This window comes from Mizuhopecten yessoensis, unplaced genomic scaffold (assembly GCF_002113885.1).
Source record: "Mizuhopecten yessoensis strain PY_sf001 unplaced genomic scaffold, ASM211388v2 scaffold7547, whole genome shotgun sequence".
NCBI classification, from domain to species: domain Eukaryota; kingdom Metazoa; phylum Mollusca; class Bivalvia; order Pectinida; family Pectinidae; genus Mizuhopecten; species Mizuhopecten yessoensis.
Window position 1 is genome coordinate 1,144,034 of NW_018407102.1, and position 20,327 is coordinate 1,164,360.

The 20,327-nt window shown below is 38.2% G+C and overlaps 2 long non-coding RNA genes across 2 annotated transcripts in view; both read right to left on the reverse strand.

Moving 5' to 3' along the window:
- Window positions 1-3,501: 3,501 nt before the first annotated feature.
- Window positions 3,502-6,041, reverse strand: LOC110453911. The gene is made up of 2 exons (XR_002463318.1): window positions 5,942-6,041; window positions 3,502-4,581 (listed from the first exon to the last, which is right to left on the reverse strand). It is a non-coding gene; the product is annotated as an uncharacterized LOC110453911 (long non-coding RNA).
- An 8,205-nt stretch (window positions 6,042-14,246) lies between these two features.
- Window positions 14,247-20,327, reverse strand: part of LOC110453910 — an 11,194-nt gene continuing 5,113 nt past the window's right edge. The window contains exon 2 of the long non-coding RNA XR_002463317.1: window positions 14,247-15,197. This is a non-coding gene — a long non-coding RNA (uncharacterized LOC110453910). The remainder of the gene's footprint in view (window positions 15,198-20,327) is intronic.

Below are 20,327 nucleotides of genomic sequence, written 5' to 3' on the forward strand. Positions count from 1 at the left end.
ATCCAGTAAATCTGTCTTATTTTGATGGGAGGTACATCCAGTAAATCTGCCTTACTTTGATGGGAGGTACATCCAGTAAATCTGTCTTATTTTGATGGGAGGTACATCCAGTAAATCTGCCTTACTTTGATGGGAGGTACATCCAGTAAATCTGTCTTATTTTGATGGGAGGTACATCCAGTAAATCTGCCTTACTTTGATGGGAAGTACATCCAGTAAATCTGTCTTATTTTGATGGGAGGTACATCCAGTAAATCTGTCTTATTTTGATGGGAGGTAAATTCAGTAAATCTGTCTTATTTTGATGGCAAGTACATCCAGTAAATCTGTCTTAATTTGATGGGAGGTACATCCAGTAAATCTGCCTTACTTTGATGGGAGGTACATCCAGTAAATCTGCCTTACATTGATGGGAGGTAAATCCAGTACATCTGTCTTACTTTGTTGGGAGGTAAACCCAGCAAATCTCTCTTACTTTGTTGGGAGGTAAATCAAGCGAATCTCTCTTACTTTGTTGGGAGGTAAATCCAGCAAATCTCTCTTACTTTGTTGGAAGGTAAATCCAGTAAGTCTCTCTTACTTTGATGGAAGGTTAATCAAGTAAATCCCTCTTACTTTTGTTGTCAGGTAAATCCAGTAAATCTCTCTTACTCAGTAAATCTGTCTTACTTTGATTGGAGGTACATCCAGTAAATCTCTCTTACTTTGATGAGATGTAAACCTAGAAAATCTCTCTCACTTTGTTGTAAGATAAATCCAACAAGAGGCGCAATGGGCCTGCATCGCTCACCTGTAATTAATCTAACACTTTTAATCTTAAGATTTCATAAGAACCTATTAAAAGATTTAAACATATGACGCCTCTGACCTTGATTGTCGAACAAGGACATTAGGTTGAAAGTGGATCAAGGTCATTCATTTGAACTTACATGGTAGTCCTTCATCCCAGCATGCTACAGGCCCAATTTCAGTACCCTGGCCCTTTTGCTTATTGAAAAGAAGTCACTTGAAGATTTTACGACATTTGACCAATGTGACCTTGAAAATTGGTCAAGGTCATTCATTGAACAAACTTGGTGGTCCTTCATCCCAGCATGCTACAGGCCCAATATCAGTACCGTGGGCCTTTTGGTTATTGAGAAGAAGTTGTATGAAGATTTTAAGACATCTGACACCAGTGACCTTAAAAGTTGGTCAAGGTCATTTATTTAAACAAACTTGGTAACCTTCATCCCAGCATGCTACAGGCCCGATATCAGTACCCTGGGCCTTTTGGTTATTGAGAAGAAGTTGTTTGAAGATTTTATGACATTTGACCCCTTTGACCTTTGAAAGTTGGTCAAGGTCATTCATTTGAACTAACTTGGTAATCCTTCATCCCAGCATGCTACAGGCCGAATTTCAGTACCCTGGCCCTTTTGCTTATTGAAAAGAAGTCGCTTGAAGATTTTACGACATTTGACCCCTGTGACCTTGAAAGTTGGTCAAGGTCATTCAGTTGAACAAACTTGATAGTCCTTCATCCCAGCATGCTACAGGCCCAATATCAGTACCCTGGGCCTTTTGGTTATTGAGAAGAAGTTGTTTGAAGATTTTAAGACATCTGACCCCAGTGACCTTGAAAGTNGTGGTAGTCCTTCAGTCCAGCATGCTACAGGCCGAATTTCAGTACCCTGACCCTTTTGCTTATTGAGAAGAAGTAGTTCGAAGATTTTAACGTGTTTCAACCCGTGACCTTGAAAGTTGGTCAAGGTCATTTATTTGAACAAACTTGGTAGCCCATCATCCCAGCATAGTACAGGCCCAATATCAGTACACTGGGCCTTTTGGTTATTGAGAAGAAGTTGTTTGAAGATTTAAGACATCTGACCCCAGTGACCTTGAAAGTGGGTCAAAGTCATTTATTTGAACAAACTTGGTAGCTCTTCATCCCAGCATGCTACAAGCCCAATATCAGTACCGTGGGCCTTTTGGTTATTGAGAAGAAGTTGTTTAAAGATTTTAACATATTTGACCCCTGTGACCTTGAAAGTGGGTCAAGGTCATTTATTTGAACAAACTTGGTAGCCCTTGTTCCCAGCATGCTACTGGCCAAATATTATCTTCCTAGGCCTTTTGGTTATCGAAAAGAAGTTGTTTAAAGCAAAAAGTTGACGCCGGCCGGACGACTGACTCCGCACCATAACATAAGCTCACTTGCCCTTCGGGCAGGTGAGCTAATAAACCACTCTTACTTTGGTGAGATGTTAACACAGCAAATCTGTCTTTGTTGGGAGGTTCATCCAGTAAATCTGTCTAACTCAAATGGGAGGAATATCCAGTAAATCTCCTACTTTGAAAGGGAGGCAAATCAGGCAAATCTGTCTTACTTTGATGTCATGTACATCCATTAAATACCTCTTACTTTGTTGTAAGGTAAATCCAGTAAATCCCTCTGACTTTGTTGTAAGGTTATTCCAGCAGATCCCTCCGACTTTGATTGGAGATGGATTCATTATCCCTATAATAGTTCAGGGGTTGGGGGTTTGCAATCATACTGAAACAAGAGGCCCAGAGGCCCTGTATCACTCACCTGGATAATAAAGCAACCATTGGAAATTATTCTTATTACATAAAATCCTTCCAATGGTAAAGAAAGGGAAGCATTTTAACAATTTAATCATCTCATTCCTTTTTTGACTCCCGCCACTCTGGCCAAGAGGGGCCAAATCCTCATTTTTTATACAAAATTTAGTCCTCCTTGCCAAATGATGTTCCTAGCCAAATTTGGATAAAATCCCTCCAATGGTAAAGGAAGAAGGATTTGAAAGATTTAAACCTCAAATTTCCATATTGGGCCACGCAACTTTGCAGCTGAAAGGGCCATACCCACTATTTATACAAAATTGAGTCCCCTTTGCCCAATGATGCTCCAGACCAAATTAGGATAAAATCACTTTATCCCTACAGTCGTATTACTTCTTTTAAAGGTTTTACCTTTATTTCCCCTATTGGGCCCTGCTCCTCTTCCCCAAGAGGGGAGGGCCTTTTACACAAAGTTGAGTCCCCTTTCCCCAAGAATGCTCCAGACCAAATTGGGATGAAATAACCTGTGGTAAAAGAAGGATTTAAAATGTTTTACCTCTATTTCCCCTATTGGGGCCCAGCCCCTCTGCCCCTAGGGGCCACACCCACTTATTATATCAAATTGAGTCCCCTTGGCCCAAGGATACTCCAGATTAAATAGGATAAAATCCCTTAATCCTTGTGGTTAAAGAAATATTTTAAAGGTTTTTCCTTTATTTCCCCTATTTGGCCCCACCCTTCTGCCCAAGGAGGTCCACACCCATGCTCCAGACCAAATCCCTTAATCCCTGTGGTAGACGAAGGATTTTAAAGGTTTTACCTCTATTTCCCCTATGGGACCCTGCCCCTATCTATGCCCCTTAGGGGGTCCAAATCCTTTGGACCAGGTGAGCTAAAACTCCAATATTCTCATAAACAAGTAATAAACTCAAGACAGCAGGTTGCAATTTTTTTTAATAAAGCTTAATATGTTATGATATACAAATACACTCCAGAAGAAAATTTACATTTGTTGGTCCCTTGATTTGTTTGTGAGACCTAATACTCCAGTATTAGGTATAACATTTGCTGCCCCCATCCGATACATATAACTTCTTGGGCTAACTTCTTTCTCTCGCAACAACTTTAGGGTTCCTCACTCTTTTTTCAATGGATCAAAGTGTAGTTGGTAAACATTTCTGGTAACCCACTAGTGGGTAACACCCTGTACATGCTTTCATTGGTCAATTTCTAATTATGAAATCAAGTAGCAATGCTTTGTGACATAATCTTCCAATGTGTTGTCAGGAATAATGTATTTCCAAAAGAAATAAGTTTTTTCTAGATACAATTTCTGAACGTTGCGAGAGAAAAAGGTCCCTTAACTTTCGATTTAATTCGATGAATTGTTTCAGCACAATGTATTAGTAAGGCTTAGGTCCGGCGTGGCAGCATGTTGGCTGCCCTGTTGATAGAGGGCAACAAACAACAGTTTGATTCTGGATTTAAAATGTCTTAGAGTCAACAATCTTGATCACTTTTAATTAGCTGTACATTTCATTTTCACGGAAGGAATTAAATGACTGCAAAAGTACATCTTCTTCTCAATATTGTTATGAATGTTCAACATTATGACAGAAAAAAAAATCAAACGTTCACACTTCCAGGACTGTTTAGTACTGTCTCTGCATATTACAATAATAATCAAAGCTTTGATTTACATTTGTTAGAAATACATTTCTGATATGGAAACAGGCACAATTTTTTAAGCTCTATGTAGGTACTAAGGTATTGAAGATTACATTTTGTTGTAACTTGGAATACAATGATGCATTATTTCCTTAAAGGAACAATCAACCAAACAAGTATGATTAGTGTATTTTTTGCTGAAGTTCTAATATGATAGAGTCATAGTTGTATGAATCTCTGTCACGAAAATCAAATTTGAAGTTATTGACATTGCCCGCATCTGAGACAGCCTTGTTAGTTGATGCGTAAGTCATCTTTAGTCCACGTGGGGCTTCTGAATCCAAACACCTGTAAAACAAAACAAGCAATCACCTTTTAATTTGACTTTGCAATATCTATGAGGCCTGCGTGAACACATGTAGTTATTTATTAATTCATACCATAACATTTCTCCTACCGGGGTAATCAGAGAAACCAAGTAACGCATTTGGAAGCATTTGGTGGGGGAAAACAACAATAATTTTCCATGATCTACACCAATGATATTTTCTACCACAATAGGTGGGTGTTATTCAACTCACAAGGCATCAATTAATCATTACAACTGTTGTATAACATAACAAAATTAAACATGCACAACTACAGACCTAGGGGATCCTACATATATAATTTGAGATGGATCTCTCCAGTACTTCCTGAGAAATAGCGATAATAAACCTTCACTGTCAAAATCCAAGATGGCTGCCTATCGGCCATTTTGTTTATCTGCTCGGTCTCAAAAGTATATATGCACAACTACTGACCAAGGGGAACCTACATATAAAATTTGAGAAAGATCCCTCTGGTACTTCCTGAGAGATAGTGATAACAAGAATTGTTTAAGGAAGGATGACGGATGCAAGGCAATTTGAAAAAATAAATAAACAGAACAGTGTGTTATGATAACTTTCTAGAACAGTGTGTTATGATAACATTTTAGAACAATGTGTTATGATTACTTTCTAGAACAGTGTGTTATAACTTTCTAGAACAGTGTGTTATGATAACTTTCTAGAACAGTGTGTTATAACTTTCTAGAACACTGTGTTATGATAACTTTTTAGAACAGTGTGTTATATGATCACTTACTAGAGCAGTGTGTTATATGATACCTTACTAGAACAGTGTGTTATATTATAACTTACTAAAACAGTGTGTTATGTGATATCTTACTAGAACAGTGTGTTATGTGATAACTTACTAGAACAGTGTGTTATGTGATAACTTACTAGAACAGTTGTGTTATGTGATAATTTACTAGAACAGTGTGTTATATGATATTTTACTAGAACAGTGTGTTATATGATAACTTACTAGAACAGTGTGTTATATGATAACTTACTAAAACAGTGTGTTATGTGATAACTTACTAGAACAGTGTGTTATATGATAACTAACTAGAACAGTGTGTTATGTGATAACTTACTAGAACAGTGTGTTATGAGATAATTTACTAGAACAGTGTGTTATGATAACTTACTAGAACAGTGTGTTATGTGATAACTTACTAGAACAGTGTGTTACATGATAACTTACTAGAACAGTGTATTATATGATAACTTACTAGAACAGTGTGTTATGTGATAATTTACTAGAACAGTGTGTTACATGATAACTTACTAGAACAGTGTGTTATGTGATAACTTACTAGAACAGTATGATTACTCACCAGAAGATTAATGCTATTTTCTCTTGGGGCCTATCACCTTTTTTGAAGTGAAAATCATAAAAGATATAGCAAGGTTCGTCACCTTTCAAGCTTCCAATTANTCTAGAACAGTGTGTTATATGATAACTTACTAGAATAGTGTCATGATAACTTACTAGAACAGTGTGTTATGATAACTTACTAGAACAGTGTATTATGATAACTTACTAGAACAGTGTGTTATGTGATAACTTACTAGAACAGTGTGTTATGAAAACTTTCTAGAACAGTGTGTTATGATAACTTTCTAGAACAGTGNTGAACTTTGTCGGCTCAATCCGTTGAAGCCACCAGCCAAATATTATCATATGATTCTATGCTTTTTGGTTCTTCAGAAGAGGTTGTTTGAAGTGTTTGACAAACTTTGACATATTTGTCCCTGTAATCTTGTAAGTAGCTTGAGGTCATTTTCCTTCTCAAGCTTTGTTGGCTCTATCCCAAGCAGCTACCTGAGCCAAATCTTATGAATCCAAGCATTTTAGTTCTTCAGAACAAGTCGTTTGAAGTGTTGTTGACCTCTGTGACATTTAAAGTAGGTTGAGGTAATTTTCATTCGCAAATTTTAAATTTGATAAGCTCTATCCCAAGAAGCCACCAGCCAAATATTATGATTCTATGCCTTTCATTTATTCAGAAGAAGTCATTTGACGTTTAAGACCTATTTGACCCCTGTGACCTTGATAGATAGTCAAAGTAATTTTCACTCGCAGACTTTGTGGGGCTCTTTCAGCCAAATATCATGACTCTAGGCCAGTCCATTATTTAGAAGAAGTCGTTTGACATATTTCGTTTGACGTCCTTAAATGACCTTGGATGTTAATAGGACGTTAAACAAAATTAAACAATCAAACCCATATGACTTTGAAAGTAGATCAAGGTCATTTTCGCTCTCAAACTTAGTTGGGCTCCACCAAAAAAAGCTACCATCCATATATAAAGACTCAATAACTTTCAGTTCTTCAGAAGAAGTTGTTAAAGGGTTTGACACATTTTAACCCATGTGACCTTTAAAGTATGTCAATGTCTACTTCATTCTAAAACTTTGTCAGGCTCTTACGAATAAAGCTTTCAGCCAAATATCATAACTCTAGGCCTGTCCATTATTCAGAATAAATTGTTTAAAGGAAAAGTTGACGGATGACGACAGACCACAGTCACTGTGCCATGGGCAAGTGAGCTGATAAAAAAAAGTTTAATATACTGAACAAAAAAAGAAACGCACAATTAAATTATGCAATCAATAGTCTTTGATAGTTTGGGAAATTTGTACAAAATTTTATATCAATATGAAGGGACAAGTCTACTCTTTACAATACTGTAGAAGAAAAGTATGTGTGATGTCACTTGTGTCATCAGTAGTTACTCAAAGTGGGATACCCACGAAAAACAAAATGGCACTTCAGTACCTGGTGTGGGCACCTTTTGCACGAATCCCTGCACAGATTCTCCTATGCATTGAATTCATGAGAACATTTATTCGCCTTAAGGGAATGTTGTTCCATTCTTGTGTTAATGCTGCAATCAACTGGGCGCGGTTAGTTGGGGGGTTCTGACGTTTCCTAATACGCCTGTCCAGCTCATCCCACAGATGCTCAATGGGAGACATGTCGGGGCTATATGGGGGCCATTCCAGAGGCTGAACGTTGTTTGCCGTGAGAAAATCACGACAGACTCTGGCAACATGCGGTCCAAGCATTGTCTTGCTGGAAAATTAGGTTATGACATCTGAGAAGTGGAAGGACATGTGGTTGGAGGATCTGGTCTCTGTATCAAACGGCATTGAGGTTTTGATCCAGGATCAATAAGGGGGATTTTACTCCATGGGAGATGCCTCCCCAAACCATTACAGAAGCCCCACCGAATCTATCACGTTCAACCACGCATGCGTTGGCTAAACGCTCACCGTGTCTGCGATATACCATTTTTCTTCCGTCTGCGCGATACAGACAGAATCTAGACTCATTGGTGAACATCACACGCCTCCATCGATGCATCCCAAACCTATTCGGGCCATGTCTGCACATTCAGTTAAGACGCACTTGCCGCCTCTGTGGTGTCAGAGGTGGCCAGACATAAGGTCGGTGCGCAATGATTCTTTCGGCACACAAGCGGTTCCTGGCAGTTTGAGGACTAATGGGTCTGCCATGAGTACCTAAGGTATGCGACATAGTCTCTACAGCAGTCTTGAATCTGTTGAGCAAGTGCGACAATCGAATCGCCCTGTCTTGTCGTGCGGTCGTTACAAGCGGACGATCGCTCCTGGGACGATCGGAAACTAACCCAGTAGCACGGAAACGTGTACAGAGACTGTTAATTGTACACGGGCCAACACCAAACTGCCGTGCGACAGCAGTTTGGCTATGAGCATCCATCAACATCGCAATTGCTCTACCCCTCTGAATTTGCGTTAAGCATGGCATCTTAGTCAATGGCGAAATCAAAATGCCAATGTGGAAAATTAATGTGGCTGAACTTAGAGTATCCGTTGAGTTTATTTGATTGAAAAACTCCGGCTTGGCTTGATCACGCCGCGTGATTTGGACTAAAGTAGCTCACAAAGTCACACAATGACATTGTCACGCTTGGCTGATTTTAGGGTAGAGTTTTGAGAAGGGAGATCGTTCTTGATGTAATACCTGACCAAATATTCCATTATTTCCTTACAGCTAAGGTGTACTGCAGGGGGGGGGAACTTTGTGTGTTTCTTTTTTTGTTCAGTATATTTACATCTACTAGATTAACAAATAATGTACAAACATGGAATTCATTTTGTGTGTTCGGACATCCGCATACACCTCAATAAGAACTCATTTCATCATTGAAATTGTTTAAAAAAGTCATTATGTGTATGTAGCACTTTAAATATTACCTACACCAGTAAGTGACGACAAAATATATCATATAGATAGCTAAAAAACTCCCATATCGAGGTCACGATCGATGCCTCCCGTATATTCCTATAGGACTGTTTTGACAGCGTTGAACTTGTGACATCTCTGACGTCACAAGTTTTGAGATATATTTTTTTCTAACCTGGGTAACAAAGAAAATCCCTCTATAATTTTTACTTCTTTTCATTATTCAATTTTTCCCTTTGATGGAAGTATTGTGATATATTTAGTTTTAAATGTTGATAGCTTTATCCGGACCGTACATTTTGTGTGTCATGGGTAAACCTCCCTAAAATCCTTTAAAATATCAATAAATCTTCAATTTTGGTTCTAACAAAGTTATTGGAGGCTACAAAAGAACACAAATGATTTAATACTATGTTATATGCAGTATAATTTATGTTTTGAATGTCTCACAAATTTCTCACTAATTCAGAGAAAAAATCTCACTATTTTTTACCAAATGTCACTAAATTTACCAAATGTCACTAAAACAAATCACTGATCTCACTATTTTGCACCGGAAAGTTATGGCATGTATGGATGTGGGCTAACCATATCGATGTGATTGCCGCTGAGCCAAAGTTGTGTTTTTGAGATAGATAGCAATATCTAGGAACAGGAAACTGTGTCAACTACGACGTTCGCACTTAATTAGCTTTTTCCTGTCCAATCAGAAAGGAGCTTTCAAAAGTCGGTCATTTGGCCCCGCCCAAACAGGTGAGCACTCCATCTGTATGTTGATGAGGAGGATTATTTGGATTGTTCGTGAACGTCCTGTTACCAGTTTATACGACATGTTTGGACCATTAATAATGTATTCTTACATTTCCATGTCAGTACTCAGTACGCATGCCAATCTGTGAGTATCGACAAAATTGGTGATTAATAGTTTAGCTCTGTGAAGAGTTTTGTCCAAAATCCATACGAAATATGTGAAATGTTTCATTTGATTTCGGATCTAACCAGATGCCTTCACACGGATGGAAACAAATGTTTCAGTAATAAATGGAGGTAAGAACAAGGAATGTTTGATCTTTAATTTTCAATTTATTCAACAAAAACATTTCATCGGTCCTTTCTGTTCTGTTGCCTACTAGCTTTATCAGCGGGATTTCGCTGAGAGGCGAGCTTAACTCCATGTTGTTTTGGTTAGAAACTGGGCGGGGCTTAAGTGCGATGGGAGGAGCTCAACACGGTTGATCATGATTCTATCGCAGATTACAACATAGTCTGTATCCAATCAAAACACGGGTTGCAAATGAATCGTGTTAGAATGTGTAATATGAAATATCAGGGTACACTTTAAGTCTTCAGGTGTTGGACCAGACCAGCCTCACTTATCCTGATTTTTCATGCCTTAATATTCTTAAATGGTCAAATCCTGGTACAATGTAGCACGATTGTGTTTGGTTAGTTTATTCATGTCCTGCAATAGAATATTTGATTATGGTTAATTAGGGTGGGAATTTCAACCATTTCTGTGTTATGACTTGGGGAATATAGAAGGCAGTGGCAGATACAGGGGTGTTGCCCTAGTGCCCCGGGCAACATCCTTTTTTCTGTGTCCAAAATTAATCTGACCCAATATAAGATAAGATAAATAATGGTTTATTAAAGTGTCACACATTGATCGACGGTAAAATACAAATCACAATCATAAAATATACAAAGTAAAAACGATTAATACCCAGCATTATTGATTGACTTACGAGACAGTAAAAATCATAAAATATTCATAATTGATACATTTTATATTGATAAATTCATATACAGAAGTTAGAATATCATGTCGAAACGTATTACTATACAGAACTCTGCAACGATGTCAGTGTAATGCGGAGTCTGCCGAGCGTGCCCTTTGCCCTCCAAAACAAAGTACCACTTGGCAGACCCCAAACTGGCATAAGTGAAGGGCTCTATTTATCACATAACATCAATGTATCACACCGAAGTAAAATGGATAAACATAAGAAATACCTCGGATCATAATCAATTAGATAAGTGTGATTTGACTGTAATGAGCATGAAGTGGGGGGGATGGACTAGAGTCGGCGAATTGAGGGGATCTCTATATAGCTATCAGGCTAGCGCTTACATCAGACCCTGACTAAATCACTAAGGAATAAAATTAATATAGTTTGGAGCAGGAGTGCCCTACATTGTAAAACAACATGAGCGTTGTGCATAGGCCCTTTAGTTGAGTAGGACCCAAATAACATATCATAAAATATTATACAAATCTGTAATACTGTGTTGTGCTGAGTAATACTTCGATATACTTATACGAAATTCAAAAGTAGCTGTGATTTGAAATAACTTTCTTATAAAGCAAGCAAATAGAACTGGAACATATTTTGGGTAATGTTATCTACATGGAGCTTCAATTGATCAGTCGATACAACAGTCAGTCCTACATTATTGTTTACTGTATATCTTGATGTAGTTAAGTTTTCATTCGGTGAAATTAAGTTAATACTAAACAAGAGGCCCAATGGGCCTGCATTGCTCACCTGTTATTAATCTAACACTTGTAATCTTAAGATTTCATAAGAACCTATTAAAAGATTTAAACATATGACGCCTCTGACCTTGATTGTTGAACAAGGACATTAGGTTGAAAGTGGATCAAGGTCATTCATTTGAACTAACATGGTAGTCCTTCATCCCAGCATGCTACAGGCCCAATTTGAGTACCCTGGCCCTTTTGCTTATTGAAAAGAAGTTGCTTGAAGATTTTACGACATTTGACCACTGTGATCTTGAAAATTGGTCAAGGTCATTCAGTTGAACAAACTTGATAGTCCTTCATCCCAGCATGCTACAGGCCCAATATCAGTACCCTTGGCCTTTTGGTTATTGAGAAGAAGTTGTATTAAGATTTTACGACAATTGACCAATGTGACCTTGAAAGTTGGTGAAGGTCATTAATTTGAACAAACTTGGTAGCCCTTCATCCAAGCATGCTACAAGCCGAATATCAGTACCCTGGGCCTTTTGGTTATTGAGAAGAAGTCGTTTGAAGATTTTACGACATTAGACCCCTGTGACCTTGAAAGTTGGTCAAGGTCATTCATTTGAACAAACGTGGTAGTCCTTCATCACTGCATGCTACAGGCCCAATTTCAGTACCCTGGCTCTTTTGGTTATTGAGAAGAAGTTGTTTGAAGATTTTGAGACATCTGACCCCAGTGATCTTGAAAGTTGGTCAAGGTCATTCATTTGAACAAAATTGGTAGCCCTTCATCCCAGCATGCTACAGGCCCAATATCAGTACCCTGGGCCTTTTGGTTATTGAGAAGAAGTCGTTTGAAGATTTTACGACATTAGATCCCTGTGACCTTGAAAGTTTGTCAAAGTCATTCATTTGAACAAACTTGGTAGTCCTTCATCCCAGCATGCTACAGGCTGAATTTCAGTACCCTGGCCCTTTTGGTTGTTGAGGAGAAGTGGTTTGAAGATTTTACAACATTTGACCCCTGTGACCTTGAAAATTGGTCAAGGTCATTCATTTAAACAAAATTGGTAGCCCTTCATCCCAGCATGCTACAGGCCCAATATCAGTACACTGGGCCTTTTGGTTATTGAGAAGAAGTTGTTTGAAAATTTAAGACATCTGACCCCAGTGACCTTGAAAGTTGGTCAAGGTAATTCATTTGAACAAACTTGGTAGCCCTTCATCCCAGCATGATGCAAGCCCAATATCAGTTTCCTGGGCCTTTTGGTTATTGAGAAGAAGTTGTTTGAAGATTTTAACATATTTCAACCCCTGTGACCTTGAAAGTTGGTCAAGGTCATTTATTTGATCAAAGTTGGTAGCCCTTCATTCCAGCATGCTACAGGCCCAATATCAGTATACTTGGCCTTTTGGTTATTGAGAAGAAGTTGTTTGAAGATTTAAGACATCTGACCCCAGTGATCTTGAAAGTGGATCAAGGTCATTCATTTGAACAAACTTAGTAGCCCTTCATCCCAGCATGCTACAGGCCCTATATCAGTACACTGGGGCTTTTGGTTATTGAGAAGAAGTTGTTTGAAGATTTAAGACATCTGACCCCAGTGACCTTGAAAGTTGGTCAAGGTCATTCATTTGAACAAACTTGGTAGCCGATCATCCCAGCATGCTACAGGCCCTATATCAGTACCCTGGGCCTTTTGGTTATTGAGAAGAAGTTGTTTGAAGATTTTAACGTATTTGACGTATTTGACCACTGTGACCTTGAAAGTGGGTCAAGGTCATTTATTTGAAAAACTTGGTAGCCCTAGATCCAAGCATGCTACTGGCCAAATATCATCTTCCTAGGCCTTTTGGTTACCGAAAAGAAGTTGTTTAAAGCAAAAAGTTGACGCCAGACAGACGGACAGCGGATGGACGGACGGACGCCGCACCATAACATAAGCTCACTTGCCCTTCGGGCAGGTGAGCTAAAAAACATGTTCATGGGGAGACTGAGGCAAGTTCGACCCATTTTTATTAAAGTGGTTCTGGGCTGTATGGCATTTGTTGAAAGGACTAGGGGCGTTAAAGTTCATTTCCGACCTCATCGGATATTTAGGATAAGTTGTTATATTCATTATCAGGAATAAATGAAGTACGCAAATATGAAATTTCAAATTCATTCGACAACTGGTTTAGGAGATATGGCATAACAAAACGAGACATAAACGCGTGAATATCGTCTGTTGTGCGCTATTTGGTTGAAATTTGGCCATTTTGAAAGCCTCCGCATGCAACAAATGAATATTTGACATGCTGAAACATTGTTATACAAGACAGTGTTCATTTGTAGAAAGGAATGCTTGTTTGTCACATGCGGAGGCTTACATTTCTGTATGTTAACTATCATAAAACAACATATTTTGGCTATTTCTGCATAGCAACACAGTTCGTTGCTATGGTAGGGCATCTACACATGCACATTGAAAAAATCAACACCAAGTAAGGTAGCCCGATTAACCAATATGATGTTTATAACAGAAATTGGCAAATACAAATAAAAACAAACAAATATGAGGCCAAAAATGACCCATTACGCCCCAAGATCTTTGCATGCATATACACACATTTTGAAAAGACATGCCATGCCTTTCATGAACTAATAACAAAAGGGCTAACATGTCCACATTTGAAGAATTATTCAACTTTTTCTGTCTTAAGATTGGATGACTTGCCTTGGGGCAAGTTTGGACAGGCAGTATTGAGTAAGTACGGCCCAGGTTTTCCAGCCAACTTCAAGACTTTTATATGTTGTATGGGCCGAACTTGCCTCTGTCTTCCCTATAGTCAGCAACACATATACCTATTTATTTTTTTAATCCCTATAATATTATAATATGATGAAAGATATTAGGAGAGAGCCTCCTTGTTTTTTTTGCCAATTGGTTATTCCTAAGCATGGAAAATTGTGGCTAAAGTGCTTTTATTTTTAAAGTTTGGGAAACACCCTAAATAAATTTCTGTATCTGCGCCTGGGAGTTATAAAAGAGGTAAATCATTAAAATCCTTCTCCTTCCACAGTAATGAAGGAATGCTAACCAACTTTAATTTAGAGCATCCTTGAGCCAAGTGTCCCCTCCCCCCTCCAAGTTCAACCTTCAACCCCATTCTTAGCTAAACTGCTCTTGGGCTATGGGAATTCAATTTTGTATATATCGAGGGTGTGCGCCTCCACTGATCCCTGCCTGCTGCCCTAGGGCCTGATGATTACCTTGGCCTAAGGCTATACAAGAGGAAATATTGTCAAAATCCCTCCATGTGTATATAAAGAGATAAATAAAGAGATAGGTTTTGAAGATGCAATACATAATTGAGTTCCTTCTGCCCAATGTTGCTCCAGACTAAATTGGTTTTACATCTCTTCAATCATACAAAACGAGTAAGATTTGAAACATGTACCTCTATTTCCCTTATTGGAGGGCAAAGGCCCTCAAACCCCAGGAGGTCCACACCCTTCATTTACATGGCTCAGTGATTTTTCATGTCAAAAAGCCTTCAATGGCAGTAATCTATCAGGGATTAACCCATTTTCCCCTTATTAGGCCCTGATCCCATGTCCCCATTGGGCACATTCCCTTGGTTTATAATGTACAACACTGAAAAATTGATGAAAAAATTGATGGAACAAAAGTCGTTTTGGCCCATCAGGCTAGGTGAGCTAAACAATTAAAAACTTACCATCGTCTGGCCTTTTGGGTCCTTTTTTTTCCACAACTACCTGTTTTTTGTCCTCACTGAGCTTCACTAATAAGTATTCAGTGCCATCCAGCTTGTTCAACTTAAAATCAGTCAGGGTGTTTTTCAAATCATCACTTATTCCAATTCCAGACTGCAATTAAACAGAACATAAACAGCCATGTTAACACTTTACTACCTTAAATATATACTGTATAGCACTCTTATGTAACGGTGTCAAACTATTCCACTGTTAAGCCAAGGCACTGTTTCACAGGGATTAAATTTCGCTGCAGAAAACCTATTTGCTGGATGTTGATCATGAATTCACCATTAAAGGATCTGACTAAAAGACAATGTACTTTATGAAAATTTTGTGGTTTTCATTTTAAATAAACATGGCAAAATTAAAATTACAAGAATGAAGAAAAACAACAGGCCCATGGGCCTAAACAGTCACCTGAGTAAATTCTGAAGTACTCAAATTGTAGCATGTTCTTTTTTTCAAATTGGCATAAAGTTACTTTGGAGAGAGGCATACGCCGATACTATCCTGGAGACCAGGCATACACATGCTGTACAGGTGAATTAGATGATACGTTTAATGGATTATATACAGATGAAGTTGAAAATGTCCTAGCCAATCACAGGCCAGGGTGGCCATCTGGAATTTTACTATCCGCATGAAAAGTGACAAACTTTGTCGAAATCTCATAAGGAACACTTCTTCTAAGTTAGAAGTCAATCGGTGTAAGCCTTTCTTGAGAAGAAGTCAAAAACACCTCAGTCAATAAGAGGTCAGGGTGACTATCTTGGATTTTCTGATTGGCACAAAAAGTAAGAACACTTGTTCGGAACCTCATAAGGAACATTTGTACAATTGAAGTCAAAATGTTTTCGTCTCAGCAAATAAGAGGCCAGGATCGGCCATCTTGTATTCTCCAATTGGCAGTAACTCTGCCAGTTACTGTCTGATCAGGCCCATTTGCGAACTTATCTGATATCTTATTGATATAGAGCAGCATAGCAAAATTCAGTGAAATCCATTTGCATTTACTGAAGTTATTGTGCTCACAAGCTCAAGGCCCATAGGCTCCAATAGTTATAAAAATTTCAAAGTCCCATAACTGCCAGTTACTGTACGATCAGCTCAGTTTTGAACACGTCCAGGATCTTATTGACTTTCAGCTGCATAGCAAAATTCATCAAAAATACATTCACATAATTTATTGAAGTTATTTTGCTCACAAGCTCAAGTCCCATAGGCTCCAATAGTAATTTTTAGTATTTTTTTTAGTAAAACTTCAAAGTCCCATAACTCTGTCTGTCTGATTGGGACCATGTTTTAAATTGTCTGCAGTGCTATTGATATAAAGTAGCATAGCAAAATTGATTAAAATCCATTTATTTTTACCCAAGTTATCGTGCTCAAAAGATAAAAGTTGTCAACTTAACACACGATGCAGGACGACAGATAAAGATGGATGGCAATAAGTCACCACGACCTATGGTCAGGTAACCTAAAAATAGAAATGGCTTACACAGGAGTATCTTAACTGAAAAAGGAACAGGGCATTACTACCTGAAATGTGGGGAAAACTGTCTGAAAATGTAAGATGCACATCCTCCTGTCATACCGATACCCTGTACCAAATTTGAAGTAAATCTGACTAAAACTATTCACAGAGTTGATTACAAAAGCGTTAACTAACTGAACAACAAAAGATCCCAGAAGGATCTTGATGCCAACCATTGTACCATCTTCATTAATTGTCTCAATTGTCATTTTGATCTTTTTTCTCTTCTTTTCTCTTATCTGTTTGATCAGTTTGCCTGTCTGCCATTTTAATCAGTCTTTTGATCAACCTCGAAAGTTAATTAACATGCACAACGAAGGACTAAGAGGAACCTATATATCAAATCTGAGAAAGAGTCCTCCAGTACTTTCTGAGAACCAGCGACAACAAACTTTACCTGTAAAAAAGATAGCTGCCTGTCAGCATCCTGGTTTTTGGATCAGTCCAAAAATTGATATACATAACTAAGAACCAAGAGGAACACTTATTTGAAATTTGAGGAAAGTCCCTCCAATACTTTTTGAGCAATAGCACTAATAAAATTTTACTTCAAAATTCAATATGGCCACCTGCAGGCCATCTTGGTTTTCCAGTTATCCCTTAAACATTGAGAACTTTCATGTGAGAGATAGTGCTAACAAACTTTACTTCTTAACTTCAAGATGGCTGCCTATCGGCCATCTGGATTTTGTGGTCATTCCAAAAAAAAAATATGCATAGCTAGGGACCATGGGAATCCTGCCTTCGAAAATTGAGAAAGATCTCTCCAGCTCTTTTTTGAGAAATAGCGCTAACAAACTTTAACTCTCAAATTAAAGATGGCTGCCTATCGGCCAGCTTGGTTTTCCAATCATCCCTAGTTGATATGCATAACTAAGGATCATGGAGAACCTTCATTTTAAGATCCCTTTAGCAAGTTCTGAGAAATGGTGCTAAAAAACTTTAACTCTCAAATTCAAGATTGCGTCCATCTTATTTTTGTGATCAGTCCTTAAAAAAACCCAATGCATAACTAGGGACCATGGGGAACCTTCATGTGAAATTAGGGAAAGATCCCTCCAGTACTTTCTGAGAAATAGCGCTATTAAGAATTGTTTAAGGACAGACAGAACGATTTGAATAGCCCACCATCTGATGATGGTGGGCTAAAAAGCAAAGGGGTCATAACTCGATGTTAATGGGGTGAAAAATCTACATAACAAGAGGCCCAGAGGATATTTGAGCAATCACAGGAAATATTCTCAATTAAAGTACTTTTGCAAATATTTCCATATATTGAGTCTCCCTTGCTGAACCATGTTCCAGACTAAATGAAACTTTATACTACTCCATCGAAGCAAGCTACTGGTAAAATATCATCACCCAGGGCCTCCTGGTATTGCAGTTTTAAGTTGTTCAAAGATATTCACATATTTGACTTCTGTGACCGTGAAAGAAGGTCAAAAGTAATATGTTTTGGGAAATTTTATAGCACTCTGTCTCAGGTACCTAATGGCCAAATGTTATTACTCTGGGCCTCCTGGTTATTCAGAAGAAGTTGTTTAAAGGTTTTTAAACACATTTGACCCTTGCAATCTTTAAAGTAGGTCAAGGTCATTTATTTGAGGAAACTTTATATCACTTCATGCCAGGTACCTAAAATATCATTGATGTGGGCCACTTGGTTATTCAGAAAGTTATTTAAATGTTTTTACAATTTTGAACCCTGTGACCGTGAAAGTAGGTCAAGGTCATTTATTTGAGGAAATTTTATAGCACTCTATCCCAGATGTCTACTGGCCAAATATCATTGCTCTAGGCCTTTTGGTTATTTAGAAGAATTTGTAAAAAGCCTTTTACATATTTGACCCCTGTGACCTTGAATGTTGGTCAATGTCATTTATTTAATGAAACTTTATGCAATGTATCAATGTAAATGTTATGGTCTTTGCTGTAAATGCCTCTCTATGTCTATAACAATAAAAGTGTCCTTTCAAAATTGTTAACAGGAGAAGAGAAATGCACAGCCAGACCAGGATTCGAGCCTGGGACTCTCCCAACTCTGGACAGACACTCTAATAAACTCTCCCAACTCTGGACAGACACTCTAATAAACTCTCCCAACTCTGGACAGACACTCTAATAAACTCTCCCAACTCTGGACAGACACTCTAATAAACTCTCCCAACTCTGGACAGACACTCTAATAAACTCTCCCAACTCTGGACAGACACTCTAATAAACTAACATACCTGGTAACTATTATTTCGCACTTCTACATGACATATCAGTACGCAGGAGCGATTTGCAGATCTAATTTGAATTAGATTGCATTCTTCACCCTTTATTCTGTTAGTGTTCGCCCCCATTTGACTCGACTAACCGGGACCCTGCCAAGCATTCACCCAATGCTTAAAACAAAGTTTGGCCACAGGCACCATCGTAACAAAAGAGAAATGCACGGCCACACCAGAATATGATCCTGATGCTGTATCAATTGAGCTGTCTGATCCCCAGCAAATGTCAATGCAAGTCCAGTTCCACTACGAAACGAAGGAATGGCTACTGTACCACAGGGTTGCCAACACTCACGGCGTGAGACAAAATCTCACGCTGACACATCCTTATTCACGCTGAAACATGTCTCACGCCATGTGAGCCATAAATCTCACCTCAAGCATTCGAAATTGTTCTCCCTCCATACCATGCAAAGCAATAAAATCGACAATTTTTAGCTTGGACCATACAAAGGGAAATAACTCCTATTGCAATGTTTTGCTTTGGAAGTGAGCTGATGCGAGGTGTCAGTGTAATCGAATATAAATACATGGTAAGGTAAGTTGTTTGTGTCATCTGCTGGATATAACTACTTGGTAGTAAAGTGGATGTTAAATCAATCAATCAATCAAGTGTTTGCACACGTAAACCTAGTATTAAAGAACTGCTGGTAATAACTTAACAATATATTCAATATGCTTAATTTATAAATACAGACCATGGAGAACCTTCCTGTGAAATTTGAGGACCCTTTCAGTACTTCCTAAGAAATAGCACTGACTAACTTTTAACTGTTAATATTCAAGACAGCTGCCTGACCACCATCTTGGTTTCCCGATCAGTCCCTTAATTTCACATGGGTAACAAGGGACCATCGGGAACCAACATCTGAAATTTGAGAAAGATCCCCCCAAATACTTTCCAAGAACAAGAGGCCCAATGGGCCTGCATCGCTCACCTGGTATAAATCTCACACTTGTAACCTTAAAAGTGATCTAAAATAAAGCTACAGGCAAAATAAAATATCAGTATTTATGATTAAAATTCATTCAAAAGAACCTGTTATTTTTTTTTAAACATTTCACCCCTGTGATTGAAAGTCGAACAAAGTCATTATGTTAAACAAATTTTATAGCCTTTCATCTCAGGATGCAACTTGCAAAGTATCAACATCCTGGGACCCATGGTTATTCAGAAGAGGTCGATTAAAGATTTTAAACAAATTTGACCCCTGTGACCTTGAATATAAGTCAAAGTCATTCACTTTAACAAACATAGTAGTCCTTGATCCCAGCATGCTACTGACTAAATATCAACATCCTAAGCCTTTTGGTTATTCAGAACAAGTTGTTTATTTTTTTTTATATTTTGACCATATTTGCTCCTTGTGACCTTGAATATGATTCAAGGTCATACATTTAAACAAACTTGGTAGCCCTTGATCCTAGTAT